The sequence below is a fragment of the Schistocerca cancellata genome, chromosome 1, assembly GCF_023864275.1.
Source record: "Schistocerca cancellata isolate TAMUIC-IGC-003103 chromosome 1, iqSchCanc2.1, whole genome shotgun sequence".
NCBI lineage: Eukaryota > Metazoa > Arthropoda > Insecta > Orthoptera > Acrididae > Schistocerca > Schistocerca cancellata.
In genome coordinates, this window is record NC_064626.1 from 730,240,745 (window position 1) to 730,257,370 (window position 16,626).

A 16,626-nucleotide genomic window follows, 5' to 3' on the forward strand; every position below is an offset into this window, starting at 1 on the left:
TTTCCTTGCAAACCATGTCAGTTTTATTTTAGCATACCACAGTTACGACTGAGGGACTATGTTTTCGGTTAAAAAACAGTGAAGTTCTTGGAACCTCACATTTTATGCAAAGGGCCATTCCATGCCAAATGGTCTAATTTTGTAAAATGTTTCTGTATGACCATAATGAATTTTGTTGAAATTTTATGTGAACATTGGTAAAGTTTTGCATTCATCAATGTAATACTTGTAGGGTTATAGTGATTTGTTTGACCCTATGGTGCAACTTTCAGCAGTGCACACCTGAGTTTTTGGCAACTTTGACACAATATCTTTGACAGTACTTACCTGAAAGAAACTGATGTAAATCACCTTGTACAACTTTTTGCTCTCTCTTATGTGTAACAATAAAAAAGATTTTGTAAGTGATTTTCTTACAGATGACTTGAAGCAAAATCATTTGAAAAAATAGTCACTTAAAAAATGTAATAAGTTTAGGTTTTATATTTCTAGGAGTAAATGCATGATAAACCTGAAACTTTTCATTTGATAACTTACCATCACAAGGTCTTAGAATATAAAATCTAATGCATGTTTTGGTTTCCAGTAGTCTACAAATTGAGAGCGGACTTGACAATTTTTGTACAGATCCCAAAAATGGGTGTTTTCAGCCCACTTTTACCAAAATATATTTTCTGAAAGTGCTTTTGAACCATTTTCATTAGAAAGACCCTGTTCTGAACCACCTAAAAAACCAGATTTGGTTTTGCAATCCAAGTTTATAAGTCCCTAAAGAATAATAAGTTGAAGGTGCAGTGGAAGCATGCCCACATTTCACTGGTACTTACATTTAATCTGACATTTTTTATTATGTTTTATAATTGTTTAGGCATGCCTGGGGAATATAAACACTGAAGTCCTAATGGATAAGAAATGAGAAAGGAATCAGAAAAAAACTGTAAAAAAGTAGCGTTTTTGTTTTTTAAGCATCTTTTAAGTGTTCAGCTCTGTCGAATTCTTTTTACAAAAAATGGAAGGGCGTAAAGAATTCAGTAATAAGGACAGAGTTCTATTCTTTCGTGTCTGCAATAGTTTGATGTAATCACTTGAGTTTCTCTGCATGGCAGTTTGCAGTCTATAGTTTAAAGAATGCACCCTACATTGCTGTGAAAAGTGTCCTGGAACAGAAGCAATAGCATCTGTTGTTGCTAACTGTTTCATACAGTGTGATCCACAGGAAATTATTGTGTTAAGCATTGGATCCTTGCTGATCAAAACACTGAGGACACAAAGCAAATGGATGCAGATGAACTTATTGAAGAAGTAGGAACAAAAATTTGGAGTCTGTCATTCCATCATTACATTGCCAAGCATCAAAGTTTGCATGTTAAAGTCTTTAAATTTGATCTAAAGGAATATGAGCAAATCATCCTAACAGATTTTGCTGAAAACTATTCATTTATCATTCAGGGTGCAGTGCAAGGTTACCAGAAGTAAAATAGTTGAGTGTCAATCCACCAATATGTCATCTCTTTTCCCCAAAATCAGAAGGTATATTCTACGAATTTTTTCATTGTCATTGGCTGACTGCAGCATGATGCAGTTCATGGGAAGTCACCTTGTGATGGAATTTATGGTGGAACAAAGTAATTAGCAGCTAGAGCGAGCTTGCAGCAGCCAGTTAATATGCATGGCCTTACGCCTATAAATCTGTTTCACTTTGGTTCTGAAAGCGTTAATGAAATTAAATTTGCTTTCATCAGCAAAGAAGAAGTTGAAGAATATGAAATGACACAGTGACGAAAAGTTTAAACAAGAGTGTATTGTAGTAGGAAATGGAGAAAATCTCTTCTTTTTTTTTCCAGCTGATGAAATAATCTTTATGCATCTGCATGACCCATCAAATTCATTTTATTGACCATTAAGTGTGAAAAAGCTTCTGCGTTTTTCCACCTAAGTGCTATCAACTGTCTTCACACCTTGCTTTTCTGGCTTGCCTCCCATTGTGTGATGGCTGCATTGTATTTCGTAAGGTATGACACCTCCACTCATCTGCTGTAATCTACTCCCTACTTTGCGCATTTCTGACCGAATATAATTGGTGTTCTATATTTGGTTCTGGGTATCTAAATATAAATTACTCATGGTTTTTTTCATTATTCCTTGTATTTTTTTATTATTTCATGTAATAGTAATTTAATGGCATGGTAGCCATTCCATTGTGTGGGAGGTCATCAAGTACCTGCACAATGGTAGCCCATTGAATATGCAGAGATCACACTGTTTGTGCCTTCCTATGCAAGCCAAGGAGTATATGCCCATCATGGCTGGTGGAGGACTCTGGACAGATATTTACTGGCCAGGTAACCGTTGCTGTGGCTGGGTGGCATCTGTGAGGAAAGCCCCCCTTTGGAGTAGTTGATAACATGGCGGAAGATTGTACATGAAGCAAGTTAAACTTTTTTCTGCTGGTGGCTGCACGTCTCCAGCAGTCTCTTCAGAAGGGAATGATTATAATAATGCAGCGAGGTACAACCCCACGACATTCCCTTCCCTGTCAACGCTGCAGAAAGAGTGACAAACCAGCCATTTGGGAGCGAAATGCTTCACCCGTTACTTGCAGATACTGTTACTGCAGTGAAATGATTATTTTTTGTCAAAAACATTGCAGAAAATGGGGAAGTTGAATCACTGGGAAAAATGTCAAATGCTCATTATTAATTAAAAGTTACTCTGCTGCCCAATCTACACCTCTTCAGGCAGATGATCATCAAGGTAACATACCTGTGGCTGTTGCCCCACACACAACTTTTAATGTGATCCAAAGAATTATTTTCCACAAAGAAGTTATGCTCCAAAGAGATGAGGAGCTTCAGACTAATCTCCAGTGGCAAAGTGTATATTTTCACAGACGTGTACAAAAAGGGCCCAAGGATAATTGTACGGATCCAGACATCTTAGCCTTTGAAGGGATGTCCTAGAAAAAAATGTCATGGTGTACAGGTGATGGGAAACCATATGTATGACCACCTATGATGTACTTCAGATGTTTACACTTCGGGCGAATGTCATGCCACTGCACAACAAACCCAAAATGTGGCAACTGTGAATGATCACTCCATGAAGGACGTCCTTGTGAACATCCACTTTTGTGTGTCAATTGCACAGAACATCACCCTACATGTTCAGCAGTTTGCCCAGTTTTCAAGAAAGAACAGAAGATCCAAGAATACAAATCTATTGACTGCCTGTCATATACTGATGTTTGGAAGAAATATGAATGAATGCTTACATCCTGCGGATATGGTGCTCAATTTCGCTAACATCACGACCATTCCCCCTCCCCCTCCCCCTCCCCCTGCCCCTGCCCCTGCCCCTCCCCCTCCCCCTCACCCTCCCCCTCCCCCCAACCCCTACCTCAACCTTCCCCAAACCATATCTCCCGTCACCCTCCACTCCTGTGGTTCCTTAGTACCTTCTTCGGGAACCACTTTCCATACCCAGCCAGAGAAGGTTTTCCTTATGCAACATCTACCAGTGACAGGGCTTTCTCTCAGGATCCCTCTCCCCAGTAACTCCCATATCGGAGGCCAGATGCCAAATAATGGCTGAAAGGGCCACTGCCTGTGGGTTAGCCCCTTGAACCAACCTTGCCCACAAGAAGAATCAGGACAGGGCTTCTGCAGTGCCCATGGAAGCCTGATTCTGAACCAGTGTTTGTGGATGTGATTGTATCTCCACAGGTGACAGGCAGTGATCCTGTGGCATGACTGATCCTCCTGGCTCCTACATGCATATCCTGGCCGCTAGTCATGTGATTATTCAGTGTAATTGCAATGGGTACTGCTGTCACATGCTGATACTGCAACACCATGTTTCCTCCTCTTCTGCAATTTGCATTGCTCTCCAAGAAACATGCTTAACTGGTCATTATCCTACAAAACTCCATGGTTGTCATGCATTCTGTTAGAACCATGCTAGTCCCAAGAGGGCATCTTGGAGGGGTCTGTACCTTCATTTGTACAGATGTTGTCAAGGATTAGATTCCTCTTTGTATCTTGTTGCAGTAGCGGTGCAGGTGCAAATGATCTCTGCAGTTGCCATTTGCAAAATTTACCTACCTGTAGGCATCCCACTTATTTATGTTGAACTGATCACATTAATCCAACCCCTCCCCCTCCCACCGCCATCCCCTTCAGTGCACACCATGCCCTGTGGGAAAGTACCACTTCGTCTAATAGGGGCCTTCTAATTGACCAGCTTCTCACAGCCCATAATCTGTCCTTCCCAATGATGGTTCTCCTACCCACTTCAGTGCCACCCAAGTCATCTTTACAGCTATCCATCTAACACTCTCTTTCCCTAATCTTGTGGTTTCACTATGTTGCTCACTACAAAGCAACATTTATGATTGTGATCCTGCTATTTCCTTACCACTGCCAGACAGACTGAATACCACATTGGGCACTTCACTTCATTGAGCCAGCTGGCCTTTGTACGCCTCTGCTGTTACATCCGCCGCCTCTCTATCAGATTGCATTCATAAAGTTGCGCAAGGTGTCTCAAGTGTCATCATCCATGCCGCTGGAACTGCTCTTTCCCTTTCTACAGCACCATCCCCCCCGCCATCAGCTGGTACCACTGCAGACCAAAGACATTACAGTAGGTTTATTAACTCGCCGAGAAGCCCTGCAACAATTCAAGCAACGTCCTTCACAGACCAGCTTTAACACTTTCGAGTAACTTCATGTTAAGGCTCACTCACTGTCTAATCAAGCACGGGAAGGAATGCTTGGGGGGGGGCGGGGGGGGGAGGGGGGTAGAGAGTAACTGAACGGAGTGGCACAGTGGTTAGCACACTGGACACACATTTGGGAGGACATGGCTCAAACCCATGTACGGCCATTCTGATTTAGGTTTTCTGTGTTTTCCGTAAAATGCTTAAAGCAAATTCCAGATTAGTACCTATCAAAGGGCATGGCAAATTTCCTTCTCCGTCCTTCCCTAATCTGAGCTTGTGCTCTGTCTCTAATGACCTCATTGTCAACAGGACATTAAACATTTCCTCCTCCTCCAAGGAATGCTGGGAGTGATATGCCTCCTCCGTGGGGACAACGCCTCTTCATTTCAGGTGTGGCCCAAGTTTCATGGCCTTATGGGCCGCCAACAATCAATAGCTGTTCGGGTCTTTGTACCAGTTCATTGGCTCATGCAGAACACCTTGCAACATCATCTTTCTATCCAGTTACCTTTCTACTGCAGAAGCAACAAGTAGAATACTTCCCTTATGTTTCACTCCCTACCAAGATGAATCGTATAATGAATTCTTCATGAGCTAGGAACTATATCACTATCTTGCCTTGTCCCATGACACAGCCCAAGGCCCAGATTCAATTCAGTCAGATGATCCAACAACTGAATGTTCCTCAGGGTCTTCAAGTGCCTTCCCCTCGCAATGGTGAGATAGCATAGGTGTCCCAGTCCTTAAGCCAGAAAAGAACCCTACGTTTCTTGACAGTTACTAGCTGATTAGCATGACTAACATACTCTGCAAGCTGCTTGAGGGGATGGTTGCCCAAAGATTATGCTGTGTTGGGGCTTTTTTTCCTTATCAGTGTGGGTTCAAGGGGACAATCCACAACCTGCCCTTTCCTTAGGTTGGGAACGCCAATCCAACCAGCTTTTTCTAAATGTCAACACCTTATTGCAGACTTCTTTTACCTGCATAAGGCATATGACACCAATAGGAATTATCACATTTAACTCACCCTTTAGACCTGGGCTTTTCAGGCTTCCTACTAATTTTTGTTAGTTTTTACCCACCAGTTGTTCTGGGTTAGAGTTAGCATTTCACTCACCTTTGTGCAAGTCCAAGAGAACAGCATTCCACAGTGCTCTGTGTTGAGTGTCACACTCTTACTCGTTGCCATCACTGTGCTAATAACCTCTGTTGGGCCACTATTCACCCCTGCAATGTATTACGATGATTTTTGCATTTGGTACAGCTCCCAGCTGGTAACTTCTGCGGGCCACCAGCCCCAGAGTGCCATCTCTTGGGCCTCTGCACAGGCGTTTTCCCATGGTTTCCAATTGTCTCGTACAAAACTATGGGTGATCCATTTCTGCCATTGTACCATGGTCCATCGTAACCCAGAACTCTTCTTAGGTACTTAGCAACTTGACATCCTAGCAAAGTCTAGTTTCTTAGGCCTATTTTTGTTAAAAAGCTTACTTGGTTGCCCCATATTCGTCACCTGAAGCCTAGCTGCATGCAGAAGCTTAATTCTTTCTGCTTCCTTGCTTACACTTCTTGATATTATAACGGCGACCGGAACAGTCGCAGGATTGAAGTGACGGAACCATGGCGGGACCCGCGGAGCTTCCCGTGAACAACAACACAACGGGAGAGGATGGACATGACCAACGAAGGACCTTACGACAACAACAAGAACGGACAACAGAGTCAAGAAAACCAAACAAGACAACCATGTGCACTCGTAAAGGAAACACGAAAGTAAATACGCTGTCTAATGCAAGGCAATATGTCGTGAGACGTACGCAAGGTTAAACTGGCAGGCTGAGTGACAGGCAGGCGCTTAAGTACTCTATCGGGGATGCCGCTATTGGCCGCTGCAACCACGTGTTCCACTGTGGCGCTCTCTCTAAATGCGGCCCAGGAGGCGCGCGCCACCACAGCCTACGGCGCGATGGTGCAGAGACCTCTATGGGTCTTCAACATCCATGACGTCTGGCGGGGATTCAAATTCTGCGGCGCGCAGTACCAGACTTGAGGTATGGATTGTGCTACTTTTATCTGTATTTACAGGGCCCTGCTTTCATGCTGACTGGATTATGCTTGTCATGTTTACGGCTCATCCACCTTTGTGGTGTGCATCTGGGCACTGGTGCCTTCTGGACTAGGCATTTAAACAGTTTCATTGCCAAAGAGGGGATCCTTCCCTCTTCAAATTCAACACTACCAGTTCTTGCTCTCCAATGCAATTGTCATTTGACAATTCCCAGATCATCTCGTGTATTCTATTCTTTTTTGCATATGAGGGGTGTTGTCGTCCTGATTCCCACCCTCCTTCATTTTGCCAATCCCAGGTGCGGATTTGCGGGTGCAAGTGATATCTCTGCATGCTTGGAAATAGAATTTTATATGGTGCCCATGTAATAAACTCTGCACAATAGAGGATTGTAGTGCAGCATGGTGCACTTCCTTCTGCTCCTCCCAGAAGAAATCCACAGTCCTATGTCATCTCATCATTGGTTTCATCAGATTCACCCATAGTTTTTCTTTGTGTAACGAGCCACGCCCTCATTATGGCTGTGGAGATTTGAGAGACAGTAGCTCATATCATGGTGGAATACCTCCTCGTTTAGTAGGTTTTTGTCTACCTCTGGAGCAAGGGCAGGGTGGTTGGGTGTGGAGCGCCTCCCATTGTATGCCGGGTCTGAGGGATCCCTGATCCTTCCTCCTTGACCAAGCTGCTTTTCCATCCCTCTTTTACTCTGTTTTGATCACTTTTGAATTTGGTTTACCTCCTTTTTGCCACATCAGATTTTCTATTCTGTGTGTTGCACTTTGTTGAATAGTGGGTGCTCTTGACTGTAATGCGTCAGGGGTGGGACAGGTTTGGGTGGACATTTCCTGTCGCATGTAGAGCCCTGGGGCTGCCCACCTACTGACTTCCCTATTTTCCTCACCTTGCTTTTATTATTGATAATAAAAAAGATGTTCATCATGTTTTTAGCCTTCTCACTTTTGCTGTTATGAATCTCATGGCTAGATAAGAAAAAGTTCTTGGTGGACATCTCTAGTTCTGGATGCACCACTCCTTAATAGAGGGACTGAACCTAACTATTTGGTCCATTGCCCCCACCCCCCACTCCCTCCCCAATACCAACCAACCAACATCCACCCACCACCTCCTGCTGCAGTCCAGTCACAGACATTCCTTATCCAATAAAAGACACTGCTGTGTGTGAAAGCAGCCATATTATATAAGGGGCATAAAAAAAGAAATGAGCCAGAGTCTGGAATGCGCAAAACAGTAACAGCGTAATATCGTGGCTCGTGTGACGAGGTGTGGTTCCAACCAGAGCATTGAAGTTCACAGCCCATCGTTAGAGGGCAGGTGTGCACGTCATGTGACTATACAGAGCTAGCAGCAGCAGCGTGCATCAATCGTTCAACGCTGCCAGTTGCTTTGCAAACAGTGACATTGAGGCATCAAACAAAGAGCAAAGAGGTGGTGTTCGTTTTCTAACAGTGGAAGGAGTAGAAGTTGGACATTCATTGATAAATGTCACAAGTGTATGGCAAACACTGCATGTCCCTTGTAAGGGTCAAGGCGTGTTACAAGCACTTCAGGTAAGGATGGGTGTCGTTAGCTGATGATACACAGTGTGCAGCACCACACCGCATTACTGATGACATTGTCAAGCTGGTGGGTGCACTCATTACCCAGGACCGCCGAGTGACAGTGAAAGCCAAAGCTGCCATGGTCTGATTGAGTGTTGGAAGCATTCATCATGAAGGACCGAGTGCACATGCACAAAGTTTGTGCCAAATGGGTGCCCCAGTCTTCAACTACACCAGGAAGCATGTTGAATGGCCCACTGTCTTGCTCATCTGCAGCGCTATGTTTGGGAAGGGAAAAATTCCTGGCACGAGTGGTTGCTGGAGATGAGTCATGGTGTCATCACTTCAAACCAGAATCAAAATGACAGTCTCCAGTGGAAGCATCCAGGGTCACCACCACCAAAAAAAAAAGCCAAGGCCATCCACACAAATGCAGGAAAGGTTATGCTGACGTTCTTCGTTGACCAAGGTGGCCCCCTTCTGATTCACGTCCTGCAGCTCGGGACAACAGTGAATGCCCAACATTACTCGCAAACCTTGAACACCCTCCGCCAAGCAATCAAATCAGAATGACCTGGCAATCTCACCTGTGGAGTCATTCTGCTCCACGACAGTGCGAAGCCTCATATGGCCAACACAGTCATGGCACTCCTGCAGAAATTCAAATGGGAGGTTCTCGGCCACACTTCATACTGTCTGGATCTCTCTCCATGTGAATACGCCAGTTTTGGTCCCCTTAAAAAGGCTCTGAGGGGCAAACGATTCACCTCGGATGACGAGTCCAGCTGTATGTGCGGAACTGGTTAACATTGCAGCCCTGGGAATTTTATGATACAGCCATTCATTGCCTGGCGGCACAGTGGGACAAGTGTCTCAACAGCCAGGGTCAATACTTCTAACATACAGGTACTGGTTTCTGTAATTATGCCTCCAGCTTGTTTTTTGAACTCCCCTTATATATCATCTAAGCTACAGTTACTGCATAGTATTCCATGTGGGCATGAAAAGTAAGCAACAATCCACTTGCATGTATGGCCACCGCCAAACTGTGGCATACTGCATATTGAGCATCCAGTCGTCAAACGTGCTGCATGCCACAATACAAATGACTCAGCTGCTTCACTGTGCAGGCTATTTACAGACTCTGTGTCAGTACAAGTTTTTTTTTTTTTTTTAACTATAGAGGTGGCCATTATATCTACAGCATACTTTATACTCTCACAATCCTCTAAATCTCTGCTAACCTGTTTCTCACTGCCTAACTTTACCTTTTTCCTTCTCTCTTCTTTCCACAGCACTTCTTACCTGTCAAGATGGAGTACTGTCATCATTCTCTCTCTCCCTCCCTCTCCCTCCCCCTCCCCTCCCCATCCTCTCCCTCCCCCTCCCCATCCTCCTTTCCTTCCCCTCCCCCTCCCTCCTCCCCCTTTCCTCCCCCCCCTCCCTCCTCCCCCTCCCCTCTCCCTCTCCCTCTCCCCCCTGTGTGTGTGTGTGTGTGTGTGTGTGTGTGTGTGTGTGTGTGTGTCCTCTTCATTTCCACCTTCCTCTTCTTTTCTTCCTACCTCCCTTGCCCCCACACCCCTCTCTCACTATATAGCTGTTATATGCTCCACCCTCTGAACTCCCTCCATCTTGTGCAGCCACTGAGTCATTTGTCAAGACATGCCCTACTGTATTCTGCTACCTGTCCTTGCATTGTATATCTATCCCTAGCTCTTCCTGACCTCCAGCAGCCCACACAACTGCTTCCAATAATCAATCTCACTGTGGTCGTAGAAGTGTACATTTCAGTGTTCATGTTGTTATGTGTTTGGAACTACATACCTTTACTAAGAACAAGAGCTCTGAAACTATTGTTTTCCGTTATGTGTTTCTATACTCCACAAATCATTCTGCTATAGCTGGATGGTTGCCTTTCCCTTTTTTGAAAGTATTGTTCCAGTCAGGAATTTCTGTTATATTTATAAATCTAAAAACTAAAAAGTTATCAGTGTGTCTTTTGGATATATTTCTGTACTCATCAGTTTTTGTTAGTAATGGAAACAGTATTATACACATATACACATATATATTTGAAATGTAGCAAATAGCACCTATCCGCATAATATTCAGTTTTTTTTTTTTTTTTTTTTTTTTTTTTTATGTTACTCCGTCTTTTCCAGATTTTATTGTTATCATATTACAATTTTTTCCTTAGTTGTCATATAATTCAATTTCTCACTTCCCTGTAGTCATAAATGCTTCAGATTTGACCAAATTGTTGTCTTAATTTCTGTTAGTGATGTAATTTATATAATTTATGAACATTACTATGTTACTTTTTGTTGTTCGGTAAAATCCCCTGTCAGGTCAGAGTAGTACAGTGGTGGTGTACTGCAATCCTTGTGAGTTTTGCTCTCCTTCTGACACATTTCCAGCTATACGCCTGCAGAGTGCTAGTAATATGGTGAAACAGTCTGTTTACCAGTTTCGAGACTCTTTGTTGATGATATTCGATCAAATTTGGTTGAACGAGTAGTTTGTTGATTTCTTATATTGTCTTCGATGAGTGGATGTTTCATTTTAATGTTGTGTGCAGCAAATCACTAATCTATCAATTATTTTATTAAATATGTTTTTGCATGTTGCTTTAACATTTGTGGCTGCCTCCACAGCCAAATGATTAGCATTGCTGCAGGAGAACGTGGTTTCAATTCCAGTTACCTCCTGAGATTTTTTCTAAGGTAGGGTGGTCTGGTACGGGGTCCACTCAGTTCTTGTGAGGCCAAATGAGGAGCTACTTCAATAAAGAAACAGCGGCATCATCAGGATTCATCTACTGCCAATAACAGCTGGAGGGATTGGTGACATGCTGATCACATGTCCCACTTTCATAAATTGCTCCTTGTGGTGTCTTCTAGGCAGCTGTTGGCCAGTCAGACCAGGCCTAAGACCTAATCTGTCAGTGATGTTTGCCTCTTATATCATGCTTTAACATTTGTAACTGACCTTCAGGTCAAATTCACTCACATATTTTAGCTTAAAGTTTAGTTTTTTGGCGTTGATTAACAGTCACATACTAGGAGGGGAGATAGTTTTGAAGAACTTTGACAAAATAATTCCTGTCTACAGATATTTATTGAAATATCCTTTTCACATGCAGTTTTTGGCCTTGGAAACACATCAATTATTAAGTACACTCAAGATATTTTGTAGATGCTTCTAATTACCACTCACCTGAGCAATATTCTAGAATGGGTTGCACGAGTGATTTGTACAGTCTCCTTTGTAGACTGATTGCGTTTCCCCAGTTTTCTACGATTGAACTGAAGTCTACCATCTACTTTACCTGCAACTGAGCCTGTGTAATCATTCCATTTCATATCCCTATGAAGTGTTACATCCAGGTAATTGTCTGTATTGAACTGTGACACATTGGTATTATGGTCATAAGATACTACATTTTCTTTCATTTTTGAAGTGCACAGTTTTACATCTCTGACACTTTGAAATTTTATCAACATCTGACTGAATATTTATGCAGCTCTTTTTGGACAATATTTCATTTTCTCCAAAAGGCTGAAGTTACTATTAATATTTTCTACAGGGTCATTAATATATCACACGAACAGCTAAATTGCCAATGTGCTACCCTGGGCCACACCCAAAATTACATCTACATGTGACAGTGACTCTCCATCCAAGATAACATGCTGCATCCTCCCTGTCAAAATATCCTCAATCTAGCCTCACATTTGTGTTGATGCATCACAGGATCATACAACAGACAATAAGCGTATATGTGGTACTGAGTCAAAAGCTTATCAGAAACTAAGAAGTATCGCATCTATCTGACTGCCTTGATCCAAAGCTTTCAGTATGTCATGTGAGAAAGGATATTGGGCACTAGTTTTATGGACTGTTTCTACTACCCTTCTTGTAAACAGCTGTAACCTGTGCTTTCTTACAACTACTGGGCTCAGTTTTTTGTTCAAGGGATCTGTGATAGATTATAGTTAGAAGAGACATTAACTAAGCCACAAATTCAGTATAGAATGTGATAGGGATTCTGTCGGGCCCTGGAACTTTGTTCAATTTTAACGATGCCAGCTGTTTCTCAACACCACTGACACTAACATGTATGTCACTCATCTTTTCAGTGTAATGAATGTTAAATCAGAGCAATTCCTCTGGGTTTTCTTTTGTAAAGGAAATTGGAAAACAGAGTAAAGCATTTCAGCTTTTGCATTGCTTCCCTCCGTCTCAGTTCCTGTCCCATCCCCCAGTTACTCAACACTAACTTTGGTGTCTTTAACAGCCTTTACATATGACCAGGAGTTCTTTAGGTTTCTTGAAAGATCATTTGAAAATATTCTGTTACAGTAATCTTTAAAGGCTTCAGACTTTTCTCTTGTGACAGCGAAACGGGTTTTATTCAGCATCTCTCTCTGTACCAGTGCTACTCTTTGTTTTACATCTATTATGTGGTAGTCTCTGTTTCTTTAGAAGGCTTTTTTACAGTGACTGTTTACCATGGAGGATCCCTCCCATTATAAATTGTTCTACTGGTTACATATCTATCCAATGCATTGTCAACTATTCTTTTAAACTGGAGCCATAGTTCTCTGCTGTTGTGAAGTGCTCCAAATTCTGGTATTTTGTTGCTAATGTTACTGCAGTTGTTAACTACTGGAATTTTAATACTCTCATCGGGGGGAGGGGGGGGGGGGGTCAGTGCACACTCTTTTGGATCTTACACCTATGCTCCTGGGTCTCTTACAGTTATTGTTATCTGGACTGGATGGAGAGTCGCCTAATCTAAAAAACCCTTGTGTGCACCCCACACACTGTCAGCTACATGGATAGCAGCCTCTGATGTGTAGTGCACACTTGACCCATTTAGAGGGACCCTACACTTCTCAGCCCTATGGCACAAATCCAGGAAGTATCATGTTAGCTTCTTACAGAATGTTCAGAGTGTCTGGTTCTGTCCTTCCACTTGACTCAGAACCACAGGGCCACAATCAGTTCTGAAGAGAATGCTGCAAGTTGTGAACTTTGTTCAAACTCCTTGTACAAGGCTAGTCATCTCAATCTTCTCTGCCAGGCACTGGAATGACCCAAGTATGACCTTGGAGCCCAGACAACAGGCTTTGTTTTTCCAACACACACCACAGTCGACAGTTGGTTTCACTCTGTTCTCTCAATGCCTACTGGAATAGCCTCTTCAACATGTTGAGTGAGGTCTCCAGACACATGCAGTGTGTTCACCTGGTGTTCTGTCCTGTTCCTTGCTGCAGTTTCCCTAAGGGGTACCATTATTCACCATACATTTGAACTGGCCATGTTTAATAGACCCTTACCCTTCTGTATTTGCCTGCTCTTGACATAGAACAAAACTTCTGCTCTCCTTTTTGGTTTGTGGTCAGTGACTTACCTGTTCTGTTTGATTTCAGTTAGAGTCTGAGGCTCTTCAGCTTTTTTACAGTGTCTCATTTCCCTATCGTGCTTCTGATCTGATGGAGCTTGGTCAAGTTTACTGGTCCTGTAGAGAAGGTAGTAATAGCATCTCTGTCTGCCAAGGTTCCGATGTGCAGCTTGAATCTGTTGTTGAAAGCTCTTGGATTACTGTGTTCTTTATATCCATTGCACTGGTTGCAGCTTTAGTTTATGAAACTGTTTTCTATGTTAACTTTCATCATGGTAAATTGCAATTTTATTTTCACTTCATCTTTGCTACTTTCTTCAGATATGTGATGTCAGCCTTTTCAAAAATGACTTTTGGATTCTCCTTTTTTAACTAGTGATAGTTCTTTGATGTGTGTTGTCTGTGCCTTTTGCAATTTCTCAGTACTACAACAGCCACCTTGATTTTTGGTGTAAAGTGTTTCACTTCTTCATACTTAGCAAAAATTTGTTTTGAGTGCCAGTCCTCTAATTACAAAGAGAAACTGCACACACACACACACACACACACACACACACACACACACACACACACACAAATTATGACCACAATCCAGTCAGTAAACTCGAAAGACTTTGGCTGAACATTTTCTAGTTGTCAGTATCATTTGAAGCTGCATTTGGAGTTCTTGGGAAACAAAATGTGCCCTATCAACAGTTAATCAGGAATCAAAACCATGTACAAGCAAGACACAATAATCATAAACAATAATCATTAGCAATCATTTCACTTAGCAGTTTAGAAGAGTCTTCATATGCCCACATGGCACAGTGTCACTTTGGTAATATTTGTGTAGCATTGAAATGCTGTTTAACATGCACTTCTTTTTTTTTCTCTATCTTCAGTACACAGTTTTAGGATGGTGTACACTGATCATAACTTTCATGTTTTCTCAGGCCTGGCAATTCTTTTCATTAAATACAAAAATTTTGTTTCCCACTGTCGACTATGAAGTCCCTTTTAAGTTAAGATTCGTCAATCAGAGGCAATTCAGAACCTATAATTTGTAAGGTATGTATATTGTATCATAGTTCTATGTTTTGTGTAGGTAACTGATGAGTTTGTGTTGTTGTTGTTGTTGTTGATGTTGATGTTGATGTTGATGTTGATAATTGAGGTAGTTCTGATAATGTACTCCCATGGGTCACTAAATTTTGTCCTTATCTGACAATGGATGCTTTCACTCCAAGAGATAAGACACTTAACCTGTTTATCAGTTATCCCTCCCTTTTCTGGCTGTATACTAATGCTGAAAACTATTTTTACCATCAGAATTCACCATCCCCAGGTTAGCAGCCATTCCACTAACAGGCTTTAGAGATATCAGCTATGGAGAAGGCTGTCACTTCTGTAAAACGATGTATGGAAAAAAAAAAAATTAGAAACCTCAAAGAGTTCATATTTCGTTATCATATTTGTACTAACTTACGACCATATCTTATGTTTTTGGTATTGGACTACAAAGTTGTGGGTACACACATATTCCATCACTTCCCTGAGATAAAGTACCACTGCAAACTTGAAATTTAATAGTTTTTTGGAGTGCAAACAGCACCTATAATTTAGAATTATTCAGTTTGAGTTTTCTCACTGCGTGACTTCCATGATTCCTAGTGCACTAATTCCATATTTATGTAAATATGGGTGTATTCTCAGTAATTAGTTATAGTTTAGGTAACACTTTGAGTTGTACTATTTAATATTATTTTCATGCAGTACATCTGATAGAATTAATTAAAAACTCCAGATTATCACACTCATCTCATCCCTTACTGTCTACTTTCTCAGAGACTTCAGATAGTATTAGAATGCATTTTGTGATCCCTCAGGCATCATGGAAATTTCAGTACAGTTAGTATACACTTCACACTAATATTCCTTGAAGGAAGTTGTATAACAGAGGATAATATAAAAACATCAAAGCCTCTGGATTAAATGATTAAAACATAGCATCTTGCTCTCTCACAAATTGTTAAAGAATTTAAATTTATGTGCAGCTCATAGCTTTTTTTATACCCTTCTAGAATATAGTTTCAATTAAATGAAGCAAGGCTAACCCGTGTAGAGAAGAGGTATTGAGCAGAGGATGGACAGGTGAAGGTGTTGCTAACTATAGCTCATCAGACTTGCATTTTTCATAGTATATTGTGATGTTGAAATAATAACTGTGTAGTTAAGAAAAAAAATCTGTTTCTAGATTGCTAGGGTGTCTGGATCACGTTTCTTTATTTTGTGAATTGGGTCTCAGTCTAAAAGTGTAGTATTGATAGAAAATAATTAAGGCATCACAAGCAAAACGATACACTGAATGAAGCATTAGATAATGTGAGAGTAACTGTAGTATCAGAATATGGAAAACATGCCACAGTTAAATTGAAATTTGAAAGCCTGAAAATTCATTCCTATTGCATGTAATTAGAAACAAGAGTTCTGTTAATGCAGATTATTTTGTCTGTTGAAACAACAAATTACTGTAACCAATCACATTTATTATATTTTCCATATGTGTTTTGGAGGATTATATCTCCATCAGGCGCATTTAATTCAGTTGAGAAGGCATGGATGAATAGTACAGTAAGCAAGACCTTTGGATGACTTAGCTGTGTCTTTCAGTGACCACAGACCACCTTTCTAGCTGTTTTTACATCACATGCGCTAACTATGAAATGAACTAAGTGGAGATGGTGTTTAAAGGCTCTTGTGTCATATTTTCTTAGTTCTTTTTGTAAAAAGTGCATGTGATGTAAATATGATAAAAAGCAGTTTATGGCCACAGCAACACAGTACTACAAGTTACACAAAATTCCTTCTTAATTTATATAAATGCATCTGG

At 41.6% G+C, this 16,626-nt stretch overlaps 1 protein-coding gene across 1 annotated transcript in view; it reads left to right on the top strand.

Annotated features, from left to right (window-relative positions):
• LOC126185217 (protein lin-7 homolog C) overlaps nucleotides 1-16,626 on the top strand; it is a 59,023-nt gene that overhangs the window by 39,497 nt on the left and 2,900 nt on the right. The window lies entirely within an intron of this gene.